General features: G+C 38.4%; 1 pseudogene; it reads right to left on the reverse strand.

Annotated features, from left to right (window-relative positions):
* Window positions 1-13,890: 13,890 nt before the first annotated feature.
* On the reverse strand, window positions 13,891-24,293 carry LOC111167361 (flavin-containing monooxygenase 5-like; annotated as a pseudogene).
* Between the last annotated feature and the right edge of the window lie 1,059 nt (window positions 24,294-25,352).

Here is a 25,352-nt window from a genome sequence, read left to right on the forward strand (position 1 = left end):
TGATAAAGGAGGCAAGAATATACAGTGGAGAAAAGACAGCCTCTTCAATAAGTGGTGTTGGGAAAACTGGGCAGCTCCATGTAAAAGAATGAAATTAGAACACTCCCTAACACCATACACAAAAATAAACTCAAAATGGATTAAAGACCCAAATGTAAGGCCAGGCACCATCAAATTCTTACAGGAAAACATAGGCAGAACACTCTATGACATAAATCACAGCAAGACCCTTTTTGACCCACCTCCTAGAGAAATGGAAATAAAACCAAAAATAAACAAATGGGACCTAATGAAACTTAAAAGCTTTTGCACAACAAAGGAAACCATAAATAAGACGAAAAGACAACCCTCAGAATGGAAGAAAATATTTGCAAATGAAGCAACTGACAAAGGATTAATCTCCAAAACATACAAGCAACTCATGCAGCTCAATATCAAAAAACAAACAACGCAATCCAAAAATGGGCAGAAGATCTAAATAGATATTTCTCCCAAGAAGATATACAGATTGCCAACAAACACATGAAAGAATGCTCAACATCATTAATCATTAGAGAAATGCAAATCAAAACTACAATGAGATATCATCTCACACCGGGCAGAATGGCCAGCATCAAAAAATCTACAAACGATAAATTCTGGAGAGGGTGTGGAGAAAAGGGAACACTCTTGCACTGTTGGTGGGAATGTAAATTGATACAGCCACTATGGAGAACAGTATGGAGGTTCCTTAAAAAACTACAAATAGAACTACCATACGACCCAGCAATCCCACTACTGGGCATATACCCTGAGAAAACCATAATTCAAAAAGAGTCACGTACCACAATGTTCATTGCAGCTCTATTTACAATAGCCAGGACATGGAAGCAACCTAAGTGTCTATCAACAGATGAATGGATAAAGAAGATGTGGCACGTATATACAATGGAATATTATTCAGCCATAAAACGGAATGAAACTGAGTTATTTGTAGTGAGGTGGATGGACCTAGAGACTGTCATGCAGAGTGAAGTAAGTCAGAAAGAGAAAAACAAATACCGTATGCTAACACATATATATGGAATCTAAAAAAAAAAAAAAAAGAAAAAAATGGTCGTGAAGAACCTAGGGGTTAGATGGGAATAAAGACACAGACGTACTAGAGAATGGACTTGAGGATATGGGGAGGGGGAAGGGTAATCTGGGACGAAGTGAGAGAGTGGCATGGACATATATACACTACCAAATGTAAAATAGATAGCTAGTGGGAGGCAGCCGCATAGCACAGGGAGATCAGCTCTGTGTTTTGTGACCACCTAGAGGGGTGGGATAGGGAGGGTGGGAGGGAGGGAGACACAAGAGGGAAGAGATATGGGAACATATGTATATGTATAACTGATTCACTTTGTTATAAAGCAGAAACTAACATACCATTGTAAAGCAATTATACTCCAATAAAGATGTTAAAAATTGTTTTTCACTTTTCTCTCTTTACCACAGAAAACTTGCTTAGCCTTCACTTAGTTGTTTACCATTTACATATTACATTCTCTTCAGTTGTTTGAGATAATTAAAAACTTGTTCCTTTTGGCACCAATGCAGTCATGAACATAAACGAATTTGGTCATTGGTCATGCAGATGATCCCAAACATGCTTATATTCATTTTTAAAAGAGTAACTTGTAAATTCTTTTGGAGAAATAACACACAATCTTTTAGAGAAGCACTAACTACTGGATTGCGTGGTGAGAATAATGTCAGTGCCCATGTAAGCCCTTTAATATGTCCTTGAGCAAGGACTTTCCTCAACATTGCTTGTTGATCACAGTAATACCAGGTTGTGACAACCAGCAAACCAGAGGTATCAATGCTCTTGGCCTCCAGACCCCTGTGGCTCCCAGCCTGACTTGTGTGCCTCTGACTTTGTCCTTTACAGAGCTCCTGTTTGCACAAAGACCTGTTGCTCTCTGCAAGTCCTATACATTACCCCCAACTTGAGGTGGGGAAACCCAATATCTGATACTACACCACCATTTTGACCTGGCAGGATCTCCAGAAGTTACTCGTGTTGAACCAGTCAAGTCCTGGCAGGGGGTCTTGGCCCAAGTCCCATCTGGTCAATCTCTAGCTCCTGACTTCAGTGTGTTCATACAGAAACATGAGACCAAGAATAGCTGGTAACATGAATCGGCATTCCTTGGAAATTATGTAACTTATTTATTTAAATAAAGTCCATGTAATCACCTGTCACTAGGATTTTACTGGAAATACCCACAGGGATATTTGCTTTGCCTGGTGCATTGCTTTAGTCCTGATACTGCGTCGGGTCATCCACTGGGGATTCCTTAGAGGTCTGCCTTTTCATTGAACTGAACACAATGGAAAAGGCAGAAGTTCATAATCTGGAGAATGTGTTTATAACATTCCATCATATCAGAAAGTTCTAAGTCTGCACTCTGTTGTTCCAATTTTTGTCCATATATTTTGTTGTTACTCATCTTCCCTAGATTTGTCTTGAAAGATCAAATTAGATGACATTAATAGGGTGCATTTCATAATCTTAATTTTGCAAATACAGCTACAAATGGCACTTTGTAATATTGTAAAACTGCCTCTGTGAGTTCCACCTGCCAACTAGGTGGAAGTGGTGTGCTCATCTTAGCAACAGAAACAAGTTTCCAGAAAGATTGCTACAACAATGTTTCTACCACCCACCTGCTGCCTCCCTGTTTTTCTCTTTCCAACTCTTTCTAATTTGGAACAAATTCTGCAGTTTCACAATTCACAGACATCCCCACTCTGTAGAAAGGGAAAAGGCTTTTATCCAAATTACTTGAATGTGACAATTCATATTTAGCACACCTACAGAGATAGTTTCTCAGATATTTTAAGCCAAATATTTATACTCTATATTTTTTATACATTTGTTTTCAACTTTGAAAAGGTTTGTATGTTTGTTGAACTTGGGGCTGTCCACCTTTGTCTAAAAAGACTCCGGATAGCTATATTTTATGAGGTTTTGCTTTTTTTTTTTTTTTTTTTGATGGCGGGAGGAGCAAATAAAATAAAACTTTGCTAGAAAGCTAAGGTGGAAAATAACTAAGGGAATTTTGAAGGCTGCCCAGATGAGAGGGCATAAAAGGCAACCACAGAGATGGGCTGGGGCTATAAATAATGGCCAAGGAATAAATACAGTAGTAAGGACTGGTAAGTGGGGAACAAATGAGGGTGGAGGGGTTCGGGTGACAGCCTAGTGAGTTGGCCCACTTAAGGAGATGAACAGGAAGTCTCCTCTTCCTTAGTCTTTGTATCACAGGTGCAGCAGGGCCCCAGGGTCCTTGAAAAGACCTGGCTTATTAAGGGAGGAACAGTGGCTAGGCTCCCATGACTCTTCTTCTTTCAGTTCATACCCTCCCTTGTGCTAAGTGACAGAATGGATTGCATCCTGTGGGAATTCAGTACTTCTTATGTCATGTGTCTAGGTCACCTCCTCAAGTTTTCAAAGCTGGGGTACAGAGAAGCAGGGCAGGGTATAGCAGAGAGTGGATGGATAGTGAGGTAGATCCACATGAAAGCAGAGGCTAGGTTGAGGTAGAATTTCCACAGCATTAGGAAGGTTCCAGGTGTATTTTGTTATCAGTAAGGGACTTGTCTGTTTAAGGAGGGGAGCCAGATGATGTTTCCTGCTCAGATGTTCTTTCTTGATCCTCCGTGCCACGGATGGTAGCTCTTGAATTACTTGTGTGTTGAAGTCGCTCATAGGCTCTCCAGGGTAATGATTGATTACGAAGGTGATGGTGAAATAGTCAAGGAGTGTTCTGGGTGAAGTGCAGTAATTGGCTAAGAGCAAACTGGTCAACATGAAAATGATCTTTGGATATACCATCGGCACATTTTCCAGCCTTTAGTCTTTTAGTTACTTATAGTCTTCATTACCCACTATTTCATAATTAATTAATAATTAGTTTTCAGTCAATTATTTTTATAAATTCCAATATGTTGAAACAAACTAAATTCCATCAATTGGTGGGTTACTGAAATAAATTATGTAAGTTTAAAATAAAGTAGGTGTGTTTCCATTTTTGAAGAAAAACTTATATTTATATACATCAAAAACAATGAGAGAGACTAGATACCAAGTTGCTCACAATAGTTGCCTCTTTCACTACATTCAGGTCTTTGCTGTGATGCTCTTCCCCAGAGAGCCCTTCCCGGACCACATTCTATATAACAAATTTTTATTCTTCTTCCTGGCCCTTTTCCCTCCTTGACATTATGCTTATTATCTACCTGTTTAGTATTTATCTCCCCCTACATTATGTGGCTCCACACTACCAAGGGACTTTGTTTTTCTTGTTTTCTGCTGTATCCCTAGTGCCTAGGACAGCGTCTGGAGCTCTGAAATGCTTGTTGTACGGATGACTGAATATGAATGAATGAAATTGCATAAATGGAAAATACTGCTAGCACAGTGTTAGAACAATGGTGCCTCCTTTAGGTTCAGAGTAGGATCATGCTTCAACTGGTTTTGTCTGCTAATTAAACAGGATGCTTAAGTCAGCTAAGGGAAGGATTTTCTGAGAATACAAGGACCTAGTCATGCTTTGAATTGTAACCAGCTGGGGCACCAAGCTATGAGCCACCTACTGTGATACTCACTTGAATTCCAATAAGCTGGGAAAACTGGGACCCGCGATTCCCTGTCGTCGAGGTGTCATTGCAGGGGTGTGAAGCTGTCTTATGATGTACAGTACAAGGCGGCTGCTGCTTCCACCTCCTGCAGCACTGGAGTCGCTTATCTACTAATTGGCTAGGGTTTCCTTCAAGGCTTTGGAAACAGTGACAGCCACCTGTGTGATTTAAACCACAGGATCTACTTTGGGCGTTCCTGGTTCTTAATCTACTCACTGCAGTGCCTTAAGGCCAGCCAGCTGTACAGATCCGTTTCATCATTTCAAACACGAAGGGCTATTAATGCTTCCTGGCATTTAAAGAACATTATGTAAAGTAATTAGTTCATATTTCAAATTGTTTCACATTTATAAGTATCATTATTTTGAAATAGACTCCTTCAAAGGGTCAGAGAAAACTACATGTCAAAAATACTAAGCTTCTCCAATTAAAAAAAAAAAAAAAAAGATCCAAGCCACCTGGAAAATGAGTTGCCAATTGGAGGACCGTTGCCCTGGAGGTTCACCTGGACCCACAATAGGCTTTGCATGAGCAGGAAATAAACCTCTGTGACACTTTGAAAAAACAAAACAAAACAAAACTAAGCTTATAACATGTCTTCTTACTCATTTACTCCCCTTGGGAATGGGCTTGCTCAGTGGGAGTTATTTAGCCAGAAGTGTTTGTTGCGTTTTCACTGGATGCAGTTTCTTGTTGGGTATTATCTGATATGAGGGAGATAGGATGGAGGCTTTTACATGCCCTACAGAAGGATCCATTTGTCTGAAGGGGTCTCTCGGAAGTGGACTGAACCATTCTTAGCCATGCATACTTCTGATTATGTGTATTTGTTCATGGCTTCCTAATGGATCTGATAGTTCATTCACCCTGAAAGGAAAGCTTCTGGAGTTCATATCTAGTCCCAACTCTTCAAATACCTTGGGTAATCTCCTCAGCCTATAGAGTCTGAGAAGTCTAGAGAACCAAGGACAGCAGAATATTCCTTAGCTGGTCCTTGCATTCCCATTGCTGCTGCCATCATGCCCAAGTACGTTGGGAACAGAGAAGGATATGGGGAGGGGGAAGGGTAAGCTGGGACAAAGTGAGAGAGTGGCATGGACATATATACACTACCGAATGTAAAATAGATAGCTAGTGGGAAGCAGCCGCATAGCACAGGGAGATCAGCTAGGTGCTTTGTGACCACCTAGAGGGGTGGGATAGGGAGGGTGGGAGGGAGGGAGACGCAAGAGAGAAGCAATATGGGGACATATGTATATGTATAACTGATTCACTTTGTTATAAAGCAGAAACTAACACATCATTGTAAAGCAATTATACTCCAATAAAGATGTTAAAAAAAAAAGGTGGTTAAAGATTTTGATCCACATTCTCATTTCCAATAAAACTTTTATGTCTAGGGTCAGTTCAACAAATTTTTGTTTTTTAACTTTCATAAAACAACTTATCATCAAAATTAACATTATTGATAGGCATCTGCACTGTGGTAAAGAACTATAACTATTGGGAAGCACTTGGATTCAGAAAAATATGTTTGTATTTTGTCTAAGAAGTGGAAGTATGAAGAGTTGAAAGAGGTTGAAAGTATTTTCTTTGGGGAATTCCCAGACTTGGCTTGGATAAACTTTAAGGCACATTACATGAGTGCGGGGGGGGGCTTCTGTTGTCCATGCTGTCTCAATAGCCTTGTGTGTGCCATTTGTCAAAGATGAAGATCTAACTTGCATTTCTGAACTCCTCAGGAGGATAGAAATGCAGCAAAAAATTAGAGTAATCACAATAATATCTGATACTTATAAGGCACAGTGCTAAGGTGCACCACTCGTGCTTCATTCATTTTATCATCATGACTCTTCTGTGAGGTAGAAACTATTATCCACATGTCACAGATGAGGACACAGAAACTTGATTGGGTGAGGCAACCTGCCTCATATTGTATAGTAACAGGAGTTAGGGCTGGGGTTTGAACCCGAGTCACTCTGACTTTGGAACCTGAGGCTTTCAGTCACGATGTGTGTGTCTAGACCCCTTTCACTGCTTACAATTTTGGGAATTAAATGTGCAAGAAGAGTTAAGAATGATGCTACTAAAATTTTATTCAATGAGGTGTGAGATGGGGCAGTTGAAAGCTATTTAGGATATATCATATTCTGTATGGCTTTTTGCTATAATATATTTAAATACTAAAATATTACATTTTTAGATTAATTAAGAAATCAAAAAGGCATACACACACAAAGGAATATTATTCAGCCATAAAAAGAAGGAAATCTTGCCATTTGCAACAGTATGAATGGACCTCAAGGACACTATTCTAAGTGAAATTCATAGAGAGAAAGACAAATACTGAACAATCTCACTTGTATGTGGAATTTAAAGAGGTGAGGGTTGAAGGGAATAAGTGAAGGTGATCAAAAGGTATAAAGGGCCAGTTATAAAATAAATAAATCCTAGGGGTGTAATGTGCAGAAGTGACTTTAGTTAATCATACTGTATTGTATATTTGAAAGTCACTAAGAAAGTAGATCTTAAAAGTTCTCATCACAAGAAAAAATATGTAAAAAACCTGAAATTAAGAAATTAAAAGATATCTTTATGGAACTCATAACCAAAGCCCTTTATGAAATATTCCAAAGAAAGGTATTTTCCTTTCTATCATTGTCAGGTTAAACCTTGCAGTTAATGAATTCTTTGCCTATGTGTTGATCATCAATGTGGGAGAGAATTTTTGGACTCTTTTATTACAACGGGTAAAGAGTATGGTATCAAGGGGATTCCCATTATCCCAAACCTAGTTCCATATCCATGCACCTTGTCTTGTGCTGAGCAAAACCTATAAGAGAGTTGTGCCCAATAATTTTACTTCTTATCCTACTTATCTGAGCCTTAGATGTGTTTTTTATAAATTGTTAAGGGCAGGGGATTAACTTCTCACATCACCTTTCCTACAATGTCTGATCCATTTCTCAGGTCCTGTCACATAAAGTTTTGAATTTACCTATTGTTTCTCATGACCTATTTCTATCTCAGTGTTTACTATAGCTGTGCTAGGTGCGCTTAGTCTCAGAATCTGAAAAAAAAAACCAAAAAACATTAACGCAAATAAGTTATTATGTTGGGAGCTACAAGTTAGTTCTCTCCTAGCTCTGTCATTCTACAATTCAGACTGTTAGAGAACTATCAGCTTGTATACTGGATACAAAGTCTGAGAAAACCACAAAAATACAGTGTGGAAATTTACATTAAGAAATCTTAAATATTTACAAATGGAAAATTTAAGTACAAAGTCCAAGAAAAATAGAGGATACATTCTGAGAAAAGCTTTACAATTCTACCTGAGTTATTTAACAAAGACTACAAAAAAGCTACAGCTTTGACACCAGCCCTTGTTCTTACATGTCACCATTACATTACACAGCACATTGTGACCTTCTGATTTTAATATATAATATTACTATTATTCCTTTTGTCCAAAAAGTCTTCTCTTTTCTATATGTACCCAGTTATATCTATGCATTAAGACTCAGTTCTGTTAATTGAGAAAAATGTAATTAAAACTCAGATTTTGTCTCCCCTTTCAAGTCTTTCTTGAGTACTTTAATTCTCTTTGACCTTTTTCCCATACCTATAATTGGTAATACGCAATTTAAGACATAACCATGTAATTTTCTAGTTTTCTGTTACTGCCCATTATTTCATCTGCTTCTTATTCCTCCTTCAATTAGAGAGTGAGGTTGCGAGGATAGTACATGACCATTCTCTTTGAGTCCCCATCATAGAACTGAAGGACAGCATAGGGACCCATGAAGGAAGGAATGGGCTCAATACTCTTAAGGTCAAGCCATTTGTATCTCAGCCTTGTCTTGATGGGGGAATCCCTGATTTATCTCCCAGGAGGGGAGCATTTTCAGGGTGTTACTTTTGATTTTTCCTCCCTCTGCATCCTCACTCACTTCTCTTGGTGGGAGGGGAAATGGCTTTTCTGATGGGTGAAATGGCAGAGTGTCGTTTGGTTGACCTGAAGAAGACCTGGAGCCCTGCCTGTCTTAGGCTGTTTCTTCTGCTCTTCAAGGGTGGGAAGCAGACTGTGGTCCTCCATGCATCTGGCTAGAGATGAGCTCTTTGAAGAATCCACTGTCCTAGGCACTTTCCAAAGTCTAGATCTGAGGGAGAAGAAATAGGATTCTGATTCTGATTGTGGGTTAAGCGAAATTTTCCAATCCAGCTTGAACAGGAAGACCTTGTATTTTGGGTGAGGAAGGCAATGCTATATTTTAATCCACATTTTTCTTCTATGTCTTTTTCTCACTCACTTAAAACCAATAGGGAGAAATATATACGTCTATTGTTAGCACCTCCAAATTCATAACAGTTATATATTAATTTCCTTCAAGGAAGTTTTCTTTTTTAATGTAAACATTCTCTCCTTATTTCAAAAGGGAGCTCATAAGTCATTAATCTTAGAATAAAACAAAACTCATACTGTCTTACAGATGGCCAAGAGGCACATGAAAAGATGCTCAACATCACTAATTATTAGTGAAATGCAAATCAAAACTACAATGAGGTATCACCTCACACCTGTCAGAATGGCTGTCATTAAAAAAATCTACAAACAATAAATGCTAGAGAGGGTGTGGAGAAAAGGGAGCACTCATGCATTGTTGGTGGGAATGTAAATTGATACAGCCACTATGGAGAACAGTATGGAGGTTCCTTAAAAAACTAAAAATAGAAATACCATATGACCCAGAAATCCCACTAACCGGAATATACCCAGAGAAAACCATAATTCAAAAAGACACATGCACCCCAGTGTTCATTGCAGCACTATTTACAATAGTCAGGACATGGAAACAACCTAAATGTTCATCAACAGAGGAATGGATAAAGAAGATGTGGTATGTATACACAATGAAATATTAGCCATAACAAGGAATGAAATTGGGTCATTTGTAGAGACATGGATGGACTTAGAGACTGTCATACAGAGTGAAGTTAAGTCAAAAAGAGAAAAACAAATATCATGTATTAATGCATATATGTGGAATCTGAAAAAATTGGTATAGACCCTCTTATTTACACAGCAAAGTATTATCTGATGTCAGAAAATATAATATACGTGCAATTATTGTTTCTTTGCAAAAGATACCACCAAAGATCCAGGATAAGTATATAGCCAGAAACAAATTTCAAAACTACTTTCCACTTGCCCTGAATCCTGCCAGCATATTTGGGTTCAATGGAACTTGATAATTCAGGTATAAGTATTCATTGTGAGTTCCACTGATGTGAGCTCTGTGGGAGGTGTTTTGTGTATAGACGCTGATAGAGTTGGGGGATCGGTTGCCACTCATGGGCCCAAACAGTACAAAGAGGAAAGTTTAAAATCTAAAAAAAAAGAAAAGAAAAAATGGTTCTGATGAACCTAGGGGCAGGACAGGAATAAAGACACAGACATAGAGAATGAACTTGAGGACACGGGGAGGGGGAAGGGTAAGCTGGGATGAAGTGAGAGAGTAGCGTTGACATATATACACTACCAAATGTAAAATAGATAGCTAGTGGGAAGCAGCTGCATAGCACAGGGGGGTCAGCTCAGTGCCTTGTGACCACCCAGAGGGGTGGGATAGGGAGGGTGAGAGGGAGATGCAAGAGGGGAGGGGATATGGGGATATATGTATACATATAGCTGATTCACTTTGTTATACAGCAGAAACTAATACAACATTGTAAAGCAATTATACTCCAATAAAGATGTTAAAAAAATAAAGTGATAAATGCCTACATTAAGGGGAAAAAAATCTCAAATAAACAACCTAAGTTTATATCTCAAGGTATAAAGGGAAGAGAAAGCAAAGAGAAGAACAATCAAAGCCCAAAGTTAGCAGAAGGAAGGAATTAACAAAGATCAGAGCAAAAATAAATGAAATAGAAACAATAAAGACAATAGAAAAGATCAGCAAAACTGAGTTTTTTAAAAAGATAAACAAAATTGACAAACCTTTCTAGACTAAGAAAAAAGGGAGAATACTCAAAAAATAAATCAGAAATGAAAGAGGATTCATTACAAGTGATACCACAGAAATGCAAAGGATCACAAGAAACTACTAACAATTACATGCCAACAAAGAAAATCCAGACCAGATGACTTCACCGGCGAATTCTACCAAACATTTAAAGAAGAATTAATACTAATCTTTCTCAAACTCTTCCAAAAAATTGAAGAGGATGGGACACTTTCAAACTCATTTTACAAGACCAGCATTAACCTGATACCAAAGCCAGACAAGGACACTCTAAGGAAAGAAAATTACAGGCCTATAACCTTGATGAACACAGATGTAAAATTCTTCAACAAAAGTCTAGCAAACTGAATTAAACAGCACATTAAAAGGATCATACACCATGATAAAGTTATATTTATCCTTTGGGTGCAAGAATGGTTCAATATACACAAATGAATCAAAGTGATATTAACAGAATGACAGATACAAATCACATGATCATCTCAATACACACAGAAAAACACCTGACATAATTCAGTAGCCTTTCATGATAAAAATTCCCAACAAACTGGATGTAGAGGGAATATATCTCAACATAATTAAGTTCACATATGTTCAGGAACAATATAAGGATACCCACTCTTACCACTTCTATTCAACATAGTACTAAAAGTCCTAGGTAGAACAATTAGATAAGAAAAAGAAATAAAAGTCATCCAAATCAGAAAGGAAAAAGTAGAAGTCTCTGTTTGCAGATGAAATTATCTTATATACAGAAAACCCTAAAGACTCCACCAAAAACTGTTAGAGCTAATAAATGAATTCAGTAAAGTTGTAGATTCAAAAGCAACATACAAAATCAGTTTCATTTCTATATACTATCAACAAACCATCTGAAAAGAAATTAAGAAAACAAATCTCATTTACAATAACATCAAAAAGAATAAAAGACTGAGGAATAAATTTAGCCAAGGAAGTAAAATATCTGTACACTAAAACTCACAAATCTTTGATGAAAGAAATTGAAGACACACATAAATGGAAAGATATCCTGTGTTCATGGATTGGAATAATTAATATTGCCAAAATATCCATAATACCTAAAGCAATCTACATATTCAATGCAATTCTTATCAAAATTCCAATGGTATTTTTTAGAGAAATAGAAAAACAACCCTAAGATTTGTATGGAGCCACAAAAGACCTTGAGTAGATAAAGCAATCTCAAGCTAGAAGAACAGAACTGGAGACATTGTACTCCCTGATTTCAAAATATACTACAAAGCTATCATAATCAAAATGGTATGGTACTGGCATAAAAACAAACACATATTCCAATGGAACAGAATATATAGCTTAGAAATAAACTCAACCATATACAGTCAACTAATCTTTGACAAAGATACCAAGAATACACAACAGAGAAAAGATAACCTTTTCAGTAAATTATACTGAGAAAACTGGATATCCCCATGCGAAAGGATGAAATTGGACTGTTATCCTATGCCATATGCAAAAATCAACTCAAATGAGTTAAAGACTTAGACACTTAAATGTGAGACCTGAAACTATAATAGTCCTGGAAGAAAACATAGGGAAAAAGCTCCTTGACATCAGTATTGGCAATTGTTTTTTGCATATGACACAAAAAACACAGGCAATAAAAGCAAAAATAAACAGGTGGGACTATATCAAACTAAAAATTTTCTATGCAGCAAATGACACAATCAACAAAATTAAGAGGCAATCTATGGAATGGGAGAAAATATATGCAAACCATATATTCAATTAGTGATTAATATCCAAAATATATCAGGAAGTCATACAACTCAATGGAAAAAAAAACAATTTAAAAATGGGCAAAGGGCTTGATTAGACATTTTTCCAAAGAAGACATAAATAGCTAACAGTTACGTGAAAAGATGCTCAACAACACTAATCATTAGGGAAATGCAAATGTAAAATGAGGTATCACCTCACACATGTTAAGATGCCTATTATAAAAAAGGTCAAAAGATAAGTATTGGTGAAGATGTGGAGAAAATGGAGTACTCGTACACTGTTGGTGGAAATGTAAACTGGTACAGCCACTTAGGGAAATAGTATGGTGGTTCCTCAAATAATGAAAAATAGAACTACCATATAGTCCAGCAATCCCACTTCTGGGTATATATTCAGAGGAAATGAGAACAGGATCTGGAAGAGATATCTACACTCTCATGTTCAATGCAGTGTTAATCACAAGTTATGGAAGCAACCTAAGTGTCCATCAGAGGATGAAGAGATAAAGAAAATGTGATAGATATACACAATGGAATTTTATTCAGTCTTAGAAGGATATTCTGCCACTTGAGTATAATGGATGAAACTGGAGGACATTATGCCAAGTGAAATAAGCCAAACATGAAAAGGCAAATACTGCATGGTTTCACTTATATGTGGAATTTTGCAAAGTAACTCTTATTAACTGAGAGCAAAAGAGTTGTTACTGGGGTCTGGTGGGGAAATAGAGAGATGTTGGTCAAAGGGAACAGATATTCAGTTATAAGATGAATAATTTCTGGAGACCTAGTGTACAGTGTGGTGACTATAATTAATAATACTGTATTGTATACTTGATATTTGCTAGGAGGACAGATCTTAAGTATTCTCACCACACACACACGCACAAAGGTAACTATGAGGTAATTAATATGTTAATTAGCTTGATTGTGGTAATAATTTCTATTTGTGTATGTATATCAAAACACCACATTGTACACTTTAAAAATATACAATTTTTTATTATCAATCATATCTTAAGAAATCTGGGGGAGAAATCTGTTTTACAGAATATCAGGACTAAGCTCAGACATAGCCTGTAATATAAGTGACTGACCCAGAGACTAAAATATTTCATCTCTTTGATTAATTGTAAAAGTTTTTGTAAATGTTGTAAATATTTGCTCTTTCTCCCTGTTTCTTCTTTTCCTGACTTCCATTAGTCCCTCTTTTTCTCTCCTTGGCACACCCCATATCCTGAAAATACCCTCGATAATACCTGAAATAACCTGCTACCTCAATATCCATGATTCTATGAATGTGACCCTATTGGAAAGAGTTTCTGGTGAAGACGTTTGTTCATTGCTAACTTTTCTAAATCATTGAAGAGATACTTTTTCCTAGCCTGTGTTTTACATATAAAACAAAGAATTTGCCAATTCATATAAAAGGAGGCTAGGAGAACTTGGTAACTTAGAACCTTTGTCATATTATAGAAATTAAATATACTTTTCCAGAGCAAGATTTCATATAAACCATTTCGTTAGAAATCTCCAATTTTCAGGTTGGCTTTAGCTCAAGTTGTTACTCTGTCCCTTTGGACTTCTGAAATTTCCAATTTTGCCAAATACTCATACATGAGTAATTTTGGAATTATTAGACAATTCACTGCACTGATCTAGTCTGAACTGAGGGATAAACTCTTGCACATGCCCAGTTTCTTAATTACTGTGTGTCACTGTTAATCTATAATATTGTAATGATTGTAGGAGGATTATCCTTTAATAATGACTAAACTGAGAACAAAGAAGAGAAGGGCTACACAGACACTTTTAAGCCAAAATGGCACAGAGTATGGAGCCTGGTCACAGGTGAGGGTGCGAGTCCTCAGGGGCTTGATGATCTGCTCTCTCTGAGTCAGGATGGCTCCTTGGGCCCCAGCCCACTTCCCTGGCCCTTGTAGGTAGTACTGGTAAGGTGTGCATGGCCCAAAGAAAATTTCCAGAGCCAGCTTTGGATCCCACAGGAAAAGTGAGAACAGGTTGGGTTTCACTCCTATTTCAGAGGCAATTTCATCCACGTAATCCTTACACCGCACTCTGCGTGTATCACAGGGATTATTCAGGAATCTGAAACCAGAAGGGGAAAATACCAGAACCTCCATCTCTCCATGCACAATTTCCTCTAAACATTGGTTGAAGATTTCTCCAAAAACTGAGAGATAAAATGAGTTTTCTTGTTTTCACTGACTATGGTCTCAGTGGTTTCTAACAAAATATTCATGCAGTGTATTTTTCCCCATTAAATCCTTCCAGGGATCTTGGATAGTAATAGGTGGGTTTCGGAATATTTTTGTCTTTTCCTAAATCCTGTACTTTGGCCATGAAATTAATTCTCAATTAGGATCTAGTCTCATTTTGGTAAATCGATGGTGAGGAATATGCTATGTGAATTGTACAGGCAAGTTATTTAGATACGTGGGACATTAATTTATTTTAAATATTAATGAAATGCAATTCTTGGCTCAGTTTCTGAAACCAAAATTACTGGATAACTGACTGTTCTTAGGATAAAGGCTGTGGCTCATAGAGAACACGCTGTGACCTTCACATTGTAGATTCTCAATAGATATATGCTGAATAGAAATAAATTACATTCCCAGCCCCAGTGGTTGAGAAGAATTTTCCATTAAGAAGATTTGGTGCAACCCACAAGCTTCTGACCTCACATCAGAATTTTAATTGGATTCTGTAATGATTTGCTATCTCATTTCTCACATTGGTTTATCTTCTCAACACCTTAAAAGGGTGAAACAATCCTTCCATTTCATCACACATATATTCACATGCTTTACATCTCCAAGGCTATGGTAAGACATAAATTTATAATTGTATGTTATATTTAGTGTTCCATGAACTTTAAACAAAATTCTGAATTTTCCAGGTTAGACCATTCTCTATCCATTCCATTCCATAAATATTCCATAAGGGATATTTATGCTTGGTTAAGAGGAAATTTAAAAGTTGATTATTTGAGATCTCATCCAGGCAAATAGACTCAGATTCTATCATAAGAAAAATACGACTAATACTTGAAAGACAAACAGCTCCACCTAAACACTTCCAATTGACTTTCATCAAGAAGCAAGCTTCTTACTCTTTTTCAAATTTTTTTCTCTTCTTTCTTATGTCAGCCATCATGCCACTCACTGAGGGTAATTTGTTCAATCCTAGGAAAGAAATGTCAAATGTGAACATGGTTTTCTTATTGAAAAGACGTGGTTTCAGGAAGAAATGGGTACTGTGAGAGTCAATTTGGTAGAGAACTTCATGAGTGAGGTAACACAGGAGTGGGGGAGATGGATTCAGGAGTCGCTTTGCAATGCCCTCCATTCATTGTTTTATCTGCCTTCCATTCATTGTTTTATCAGGTGCACGTGACTTACAGATGCAAAGACGTGTGTTTAATGAGTTCACTAGCAGACCTCAAAGCTCACGAAGAAGGACGGACTGAAGGGAGTTGCATCCCATGACAAGACACAAGGTAGTGTGTGTGTAGTCCCATTACCAGAGTATTCACTCTGGCTCTCCTTTAAATAGTGAGTTACACTTGTTCAGTTATGTTATCCCTTAGTTTTCTAATACTTATTGTATTATAGCTACTAATGATGACTCAGTATCTCCTGATTGTTTTCATTCGATAGAGATTTCTCTTTAATTTTCCATCTTAACTCATGGAAGACACTTTCCTATATCTTCATTTCTTTGATGGATGACATCCTACATTTTGAGAAACAGAATATTCTAGGAATATATGCAAAACATTTTAAAGGAGAAGCAAACAAATGAGCAGAATTATTATAACGTGATTGACATCATTTCATTAAGGTAGGTTTGAATTTGTCTTCATCACTTTATTCTTAGCCTTAGAATTAATGATATAATAAAGAATAATAATAAAGAATTTCAACCACAATGGCTAATCTTCATCCATTCAATCAATATTTATTGAATGCCTACAAAAGTCAGGTGCTTAATTGTTAATTCTTACCACTCTGCAAAGTACACGTAAGTATTCCCATTTTTATAAGTGAGGGAATTGTGGGGTCAATTAATATGTCAAGGCCATGCATTCAGTACATGGAGGAACAGGGTTTTAATCCTGAGTTCATTTGATTACAAAGCTCTTTCTCTCTTAACTGTGCTGTAGTGCTATTCCAGTTACTTTATGACTCTGCCATAATTTTCATAATTCACATAATTCACAGTTCATAATTCTGTGACTCTCCTTGTCCTTTTTATATTTTGAACTTGAGAGAATAACATTCCAGGCAGAAGAGACACCAAGTCCAAAGGCAGGAATGAGCATTACTTATTCCTGGGAGGTGATAGGTCCATTCTTTTAATTCACATACTTGCTATCTATATAATAATGAACACACAGACGGGCTCAGAAAATATTTGTTGACTCATTACTCTTGACACTGTTGACCGTTCTCTTCTTGAAATTTTCCCCTTCTTATTCCCTGCCCTTACTACTGATTCTCCTACTTCTTCACTTGTAATTTCTTTCTCAGTGCTTTTAATGGCTACTCTTCTTCAGATTCCTCTTTAACATTTGGGATTCCTTAGCTTCTGACCTAGAACCTCTCCCCCAGAACCACACCCAACCCAGATTATTGGTTCTTAAGGCAGCATGAGAAGAAGAGTGTGTGTGCACGTGCACGCAAAGGAGAATAACAGAAGTACCTGTTCAAACTTTGACAGTCTCCTTCTTCCTAACCCTGACAATCACATACTCCATCACTGAGACTCTGATATACATCTTCAGGGCTGATGACTCCAAGCCTAATCTCTACTTTGATTTTCAGAATCATCTATCCTAATGCTTGCCATGTATCTCTGTTGGGATACCTCACAAGTATCCCAAACAGTTTTCTAAAACTTAAGTCATCAGCAAGCCTCCTAAGGTCTTCCAAAGTTGCTTTCCTCCTGAATTATTTACCTTTGTAAGATGGTACACTCTCTACTCAATCATTCAAGCTAGAAACTGGATGTCAGCATATAATTGTGCTTTTATTTTCTATATTTTATGATGTTTTGACATCTTAAAAAGCTTGTTGGCCAGGGAGAAGACTAGCCTGTTTTAAAGATAGCAAAGAGCTCTGCCAGGAGCATGTCTTTCATATGTGAACCAGCCAAGCCCAAGTCTATAGCCCCAAACAATTCTCCCAAGTCTGTAGCCCCAACCAACTACTTATCTAACTCTCATACCCCAACACAATATTTCTCCTGCCCTAAATCATCCCAGGGCTAGGAACCAGGCAGATCTCTATAGATTAAAGCCCATGGGAATTATTCAAACTAGCCAATCCTAAACTGTTTACAATGCCCTGCTTTGCTCATCCCACAGAAACCCCAGTAAAGGCTCTGGCCTCAGCTTTTCTCTTGTTCCTGTTTCTGTCTAAACAAACCCAGAGCTCCCATGTGGCCCTGCGTGGCCTGGCATGTCCCTTTCTCTTAGGAAATGTAAGTAATACATTCTTCTTCAATGGCATTGACTTCTCTGTGTTGTCGCTCAATCACCTCCAAAAACTAAAATCCCATGAGTATAATTTTAATATAGTTAGAAAGTTAATAACATAATAAAACAACAGAAAATTGTTGAGCATTTACTATGTGCTGGGGACTAGTATAAATTATACATGTATTTTCCTCTTTAAGGTGAAGAGCAACCCTCTGAATTGGTGCTAATGTTATTGCCATTTTATATATAAGGAAGGTGAGGCACAAATAGTTAAGTAAATCTGATCAATAACACACAACTAGAAAGTGGTGAAGCCAGGATCCAAACCACAGCTGTCTGGATTCAGAGTTCTATTCAAGACAAAGAAAGAATGTGTCGAATTTCAAAGGACTCTCCCCAAAGTCTCCCGTCTTATTGCTGGAATCTTACCAGATTCCTGATTCTTTCTCTTGACTTGGAAAAATGGGCTTAATTTTTATGACATAATATACCATTTGCTTGTCCACCATCTAAGGTCTCAGAGCCTAAATACCTGCATGTTAGCCTGAAAACATGAAGGACGGGGACAGATGAAGCTGCTACCATGTCCTGAAATTCAATTTCTTTCTTCTAAGGTTAGTAAATAGAAAGGTCCAAAGAAACATGAGAAAAGAAATGATGATTAACATTCTCCTAAGATAGGTGAAGTCTATTTTCAAGGTGGTAAAACTGAACTCTAAATCTTCCTTATGTTCCAAGTTTGACCTGCTGACTCCAAAAGGCAGGAGCAAAATTAGTTTTAAAAAATCCTAGAACATACCTGTGTTGAGGCAGCAAACCATAAATGTCATGGTTAAAGTGTGCATTTAATTTATTCTCTGCCCATCTGTTGATTAAGAATGTAGGGTAAACTTGGTTGACAACAGAGTTAAAATGAGTGAAGAGAACAATGTCCATGGGCATCCCATAATCCCAGACCCAGTTCCAAATCCATGCACCACGCCTTGTGCTGAGAAATACCTAGGAGAGAATGCAAATAAATGCACAATAGATGCTTCCCAATATAACAGTTTACTTTCATAGGATCGTTTTCTCACTTCTTCAGATATCTCTCATTTGGCTCATGAGAAGAAATGGATAAGAACTCTCTTGTCTTTTTAGCTTGAAGAGTTCTTCTTTCTCAAGACAGGAAGACCAATATATAGCCACACACATTCCCACATACAGAAACATCTGACTTGTTGCTTATAGCTCCAGAGATCCCCTCAAGCTTTCCTCTGGACCTCACCCACTATCCCTTTTGAACCTTCTCCAAGGCAGTCTTTGAGGCCTGCAATCTCTTAAGTTCCAAATTCTGGAAAAACACAATGATGCAAAAAGGCTAGAGATCCACAAATTGACACAAAAGATCCCATCCATCTGTTAACTACTGTATTGTAGTATCTAGAACACTTAGTTAATCTGTATCCCTATTGAAGGAATTGGAGTTGGAAGACGGTGTCAAGTGTCATGTCAATGAAAACTATTAAGGGATTTAAAAAATGGTTTTCTGGTAAGTTCATTTTTGTAACTCTTAGCTGAGCTGGTAAAGCCTCTACACTCTGTTAAAAATGAACATTATGGAAGTCACTAAAGTTTGAAATATTTATTTGTATTCCATTCTCTATTTTTTTTGGAATGGATTAACAAGATGTCTATTGAGGAAACTGGTGAGAGAAGGTAATTAATCAGTATTGAAGCAGTGTATGAATACACACTACACATATTTCATGCAATGATCACATCTCAGCAGGTAGTAGGCAGGTTGCATCTCAGGAAAGAGAATTTAGGCACCAAACCTGTGCAGCTACACGACCGAGCTCAGTCGCCAAATCACCTGAATTTCCAATGCCGATCACAATGATTTTCTTGCCGTGAAATTTCTCTGGACTCTTGCATTCCCAACTGTGGACACACTGACCTTTGAAACTTGTGACTCCTGTGGGCAAGAATAGAGTTGCTCAAGTATTGACCATTATTTTATTTTATTTTTTAACTGCTGGCCTATTCTAAAGCTTATTGCTAAATTCAAATGCTATGCTTTTTAAAACTCTCATTTTCTGGTCTACTGTTCCTGGTCTGTGAACTGTGCTTGCCGAACATTATCAGACAGAATTAATTCTCCTACAGTTTTGGTCTGGACCAAAATTTTATGATCTCAGGTTTACTAGAAACTCAGATATTTTATTTCTGCCTCCTTTTTGCTTGTCTATACCCTGCCAAGCCTTCAAAGAGCTTGGCTCCTCCTTAAGTAATATATCTTCTTTAACCATCATCTTTGTTATTTACAAATACGGCTCTGACCCAATTCCCTGTCTTGCTTTCCCAGCCTATGCTTCATCCCTGTCTAGCTTGTTTCCATCTCTTTCTAGGCCCAGTACACTCTTCCTGCTAACAGTAGCAGTATTCACTCTGCTCTCCTACTAGGGACAAGTGCTCACTTGACCCTGAAGCTGAGAGGACATAAGAACTTATTATTTTTGTTTAAAAATATGCTCATATGGCAAAGCCATAATAGCTGGTTGATTTTGTAGCCTTTCATCTTTTAAACAATATTGCGGCATATGCACATGTGGCCTTCATTCTCCTCCTGTGACATTGAACAGCCCTACTCCATCCTAATTGTGGTTCATTCCTTGCCCTGCTCCTTTTTCCCTAGAGAATACGCTCCCAAACTTCAGCTTTCCCCTGGAAGCAGTTCTTTGATCACCTAGTGAACTCCTGGCACAAATCTAAATGTTTCTGAACTCAATCATTGCCAAGTTCAATTTCTTTCTTTCTTTTTTTTTTTTTAGAAGATGTTGGGGGTAGGAGTTTATTAATTCATTTATTTATTTTTGCTATGTTGCGTCTTCGTTTCTGTGCGAGGGCTTTCTCTAGTTGTGGCAAGCGGGGGCCACTCTTCATCATGGTGCGCAGGGCTCTCACTATCATGGCCTCTCTTGTTGCGGAGCATAGGCTCCAGATGCGCAGGCTCAGTAGTTGTGGTTCACGGGCCTAGTTGTTCCGCGGCATGTGGGATCCTCCCAGACCAGGGCTCGAACCCGTGTCCCCTGCATTAGCAGGCAGATTCTCAACCACTGCGCCACCAGGGAAGCCCTTCCATTCAATTTCTGACTGCAGCTCTTTCAATTATTTCCCCTCCCCTTGGCTCTACTGAAATTCCTCTCACTCTCTGAAGATAACCTTTTCTTCTCCTTTGTTATGAAACAATAAAAATCTGAGGTGCGTTCCTCAACACCTAAAAGTTACTATGTTTTCATCTATTCTTCCTCTGTCTCCTGTGTCCCCTGCATCGGCAGGCGGACTCTCAACAACTGTGCCACCAGGGAAGCCCTAAGGTCCTTCTTGATCTGGCGTAACATTCATTCTCTAACATCATCTCCTTCTACTCTTTCTTCTACTTCCACCACACTGGACCTGTCAGGTACATACCCACCTCAAGTCCTTTGCACTTTTTTCTTCCTTCTGTACGATCTGCTTTCCTCATATATCTGCATCACTTCCTCAACTCCTTGGGGGTATTTGTTCAAATGCCCTTTTCTCACTGAAGTCTTACCTGGCCATCTTATCTAATCTTGCATCACAAACCCTTCTCCCCAACCACCCATCCCTTTGCCCTCCCCTGGCAATTGTTTCTCTTCACAGTCATCACCTTCCACATGTTTATTTCTTTTTGTGTCTCTCTCCAGCTACTGCTATGTACACTCCTTGGGGACAGAGATTTTGTCTGTTTTATTCTCTGCTAAGTCTCTGGTACACAGTTGGTGCTCAGTAGATATTTCTTGAATGAATGCTGAATGAATGAATACAGGAATATTTACACATCTAATAAGCTAATAACTAATTAACTAATAGACCTCTTTTGACCAATTTTAACTTTATCATCTCATGCACTGGGAAACAGACACTCAAAGCAATGGAAGTGGAGGGAGTCTAGCATCTCCTTAGACCCCAAGGGAGTCTCAGGTTCAGCCCTCTTTGAAAAGACCAAATATATATCCTGCTTCTAGAGATAAAGAAGGAGATCTTGTGCAGGTAAATCATTCCTGTACCATTCCTTATATTCAGGGTGCTTAAGCTTCCAAATAGTAAAGAATAGCACTGCAGTCTTTTCTAAGATGTATAGTGACACTAGCACATAGCTATTTATATCCACCATGCCATACATATAGATACACATTCAGGAATAAAGCTAAATATTAATATATTTTCTGTATCTCTGATCTCACTATTTACTCCAAACTATTACCAACTCAAAAAAGTTCCCACATTTTGCCTTCCAACTGGGTAAAATGTAGCACTTTCCTCTTAAAATAGTCCAGAACTGGTGGTTGTATTAGTAATTTTTATTTTCAATTTTATAATATGTATTATTTGAATGGAACTTGAAAGAACATGCATTTCTTTATAATCAGAAAATATGTTTATTTTGAAACTAAGATGACTTTCAGAATTATAAACTTTCTCCCAAAATAACAATAGCCACTATGATAAAACCCCATAACACCAGTGTCTTAGCATTCAGTAGGACATACCTGGAAAGTTATGGAGTGGCATGAAGGGGTCGGTTTCAAGGCCACTACACACCATAATCCCATCAAAGACATAGGATTCCTGCTTCCCTTCGGCCTGGACGACAACATCTCACTGTCCTGTGCAAGAGAAGTCAGAGCGCTTCCTCACGTTGCACAGCTTTGACTGGGAATGAGACGAACTCAGACTTGTGACTGCTCTTCCCAGCTGCCCTCCTGCCCAAGAACTCTGCCTCAATGAATAAGGTTGGTTACAGCTACTCTCCTCTGGGTTTTCATTAAAGAGTTCATTTATAACTGGTCTCCCTACCAAGGCATTTTTAAGTAGACATGTATCTCAGTTTGTTCCAACTGCAGTCCTGAATGTAGTTAGGGGTGAGCCAACACCGGGTGCACAGTCTGGCATTTCAGCCAATCCACCATACAATTTTTCCTGAGGAAAGAGAGGAGAGAAGCTCTCGCCGACTTCTCTGGAGATTTATGTAAAGCTCACCGCCAAGACTGAATGGATGCTTTAGTGCATTTTGCTCTGGCCTGGCTCTTGGCTCTAACAAGAGGATTCCATGTATGCTGAGTGGTCTCTGCCCCACTTACCAGAAACCGGATGTGCTTCAAAAGGTGAAAGGGTTTGACGTACATCCGGAGATACTCCATGATTTTGGAATTGTGCAAGTAGTCGGGAAAATGATCAGAGAAAGGATAATCACTTCAAAGTGTTGCTGGTGGCAGATTTATAGACACTGGGCTTGCCACCTTCAGTCTTCTCCTACCAAGAAAATAAAGGACACCTTGATAACTGAAGCCAAGGAGGGATAAAGAAGTATCCTAAGGAACCTGCAAAAAGTTAGAAGACCGGAAGACTGAGAATAGAGCTATAATCAGCAACATTTAGAGGCCAAGTAGAAAAATATTGAGAAGGAAAATCAGAAAGAAAACAGAGTGAAATCACAGAAGCTAGTGACAAGTGTTTTGAAAAGGAGGTGGGTTTTAACATCATTGGATCCCCTTGAGAAGGCAATAAGACTCTTGGCAGAAAGTCCATTCAATTTGTCAACTTTTATTGGTAATGGCAGTGATACCAGTTTTGGGGAAGTGCTGGGATGACCGTCATGTGGTGATGGTGGAGATGAAGGAAGAGGAAGCACACAGTTCTCCTTCGACGAGCTAGACCCTGAAAGGAAGAAAGATTGATTGAACATCATTCTTGGGAGGAAGGAAGGAGTGGGATTCAAAGCACATGTGTTAGGTACTGATAAAGATAGCAACTATTATGCTGGTAGTTGAAGGATAAATCAGTGCTGTAATCCTTGCATTCCTATTTCCCAGATAAGAAAAATTGTCATTACACATATAGAAGCATAAGTCTATTTAAACTTATATCTCCACAGCCCTCCAATGTCACTGCTTCCTTCAAAACAGATGGGTTCCAGTCCTTCCTCCAGACAGACCTAAATGGCGCTTAATCCACTGACCCCAGCACCAATCACCGCAATTCTTTCTCCTAGCATTGTGTCTTGTATCTGGAAACATATTAGTATAAAATCAGATTTTTATTGTCATGTAATTTTTTCTATCATGCAAGATTAGTTTTTTTTTCTAAAGTTGCTAGTTAATGCATTTAAGGAATATCCTACTCAAAGCTGTTATGCCTTTCAAAGGCACGTCGAGTGACAGAAAATCCTAGCTCACGTGGGCTTTCTTATTTTTAAGTACGAAGGAGATTGTTTTGTTTTTTCTGTTTTTTTTGTGTGTGTGTGTTTGTTTGTTTTTTTGCGGTACGCGGGCCTCTCACTGTTGTGGCCTCTCCCGTTGAGGAACACAGGCTCCGGACACACAGGCTCAGCGGCCATGGCTCACGGGCCCAGCCGCTCCGCGGCATGTGGAATCTTCCCGGACCGGGGCACGAACCTGTGTCCCCTGTATCGGCAGGCGGACTCTCAACCACTGCGCCACCAGGGAAGCCCTGCCTGCTATTTTTTTTTCCCCATACAAAGATCACACTATCCTGTTTCTCCAAATGTCTTATGATTTCTTGTTGAAAACTTGACATTTAAGTTATTGTAGTGAGTCTGGATTCTGATTAGTTCCCCTCTCCCATTCCAGGGCTTATTAATATTGCTGGGGGGTTTTGTTAGTTTATTTGCTTGGTGGCTTGCGTGGACAAATTCTGTGAAGTATACTTTCCCTGTGGTGTGTAACCTCTGATGTCACTGCTCAGATTTTTTTCCCTTCTTTTATATATATATTTTAAAATATTTATTTATTTATTTGGCTGCACCAAGTCTTATTTGCGGCACTCAGGATCTTCATTGCCACGTGTGGGATCTTTTAGTTGCAGCATGCCAGCTCTTGGGCACATGCTGTGATATTCCATTGGAGGTGGAGACAAGGGTAACAGGGTGGCCTACCTTTTGTAGAGTAATACCACACCCTACCAATTGGAGATGTAAGAGGGTGGCAGCCCTATTTTTCAGTATTTCCCCTTATGGCATGAAATCTCTGCCCTACAAGCAGGAGCTGGGAATAGAAACAATCAGAGCTCCAGGGTCCTTGGTTTTTTACACCTGGAGTAGACCTTCCTTGCTACAATAAGTTAGATGGAGATTTGGAAAAGGGGTCTTGCTTAGACCATGCTTCTACAACCTGTGGAGCTCTCTTCTTTACTATACTCCACAGCTACATCTGGGGTAGATGTGGAATAATATGCCTTCTGTAGGGGCTTCTCAGATTTCACAACTCACTTTCTGATGGTACAGGTTTGGGAGCCCAAGTGATGCTTTAGAGTTGAATAGTCACAAGCCTTTGAAAACAATGTTTGTGTTTCCTTCAG

The sequence above is a fragment of the Delphinapterus leucas genome, chromosome 1 (genome assembly GCF_059928025.1).
Source record: "Delphinapterus leucas isolate spDelLeu-1000000601 "Yukka" chromosome 1, BTC_Dleu_Yukka2, whole genome shotgun sequence".
NCBI lineage: Eukaryota > Metazoa > Chordata > Mammalia > Artiodactyla > Monodontidae > Delphinapterus > Delphinapterus leucas.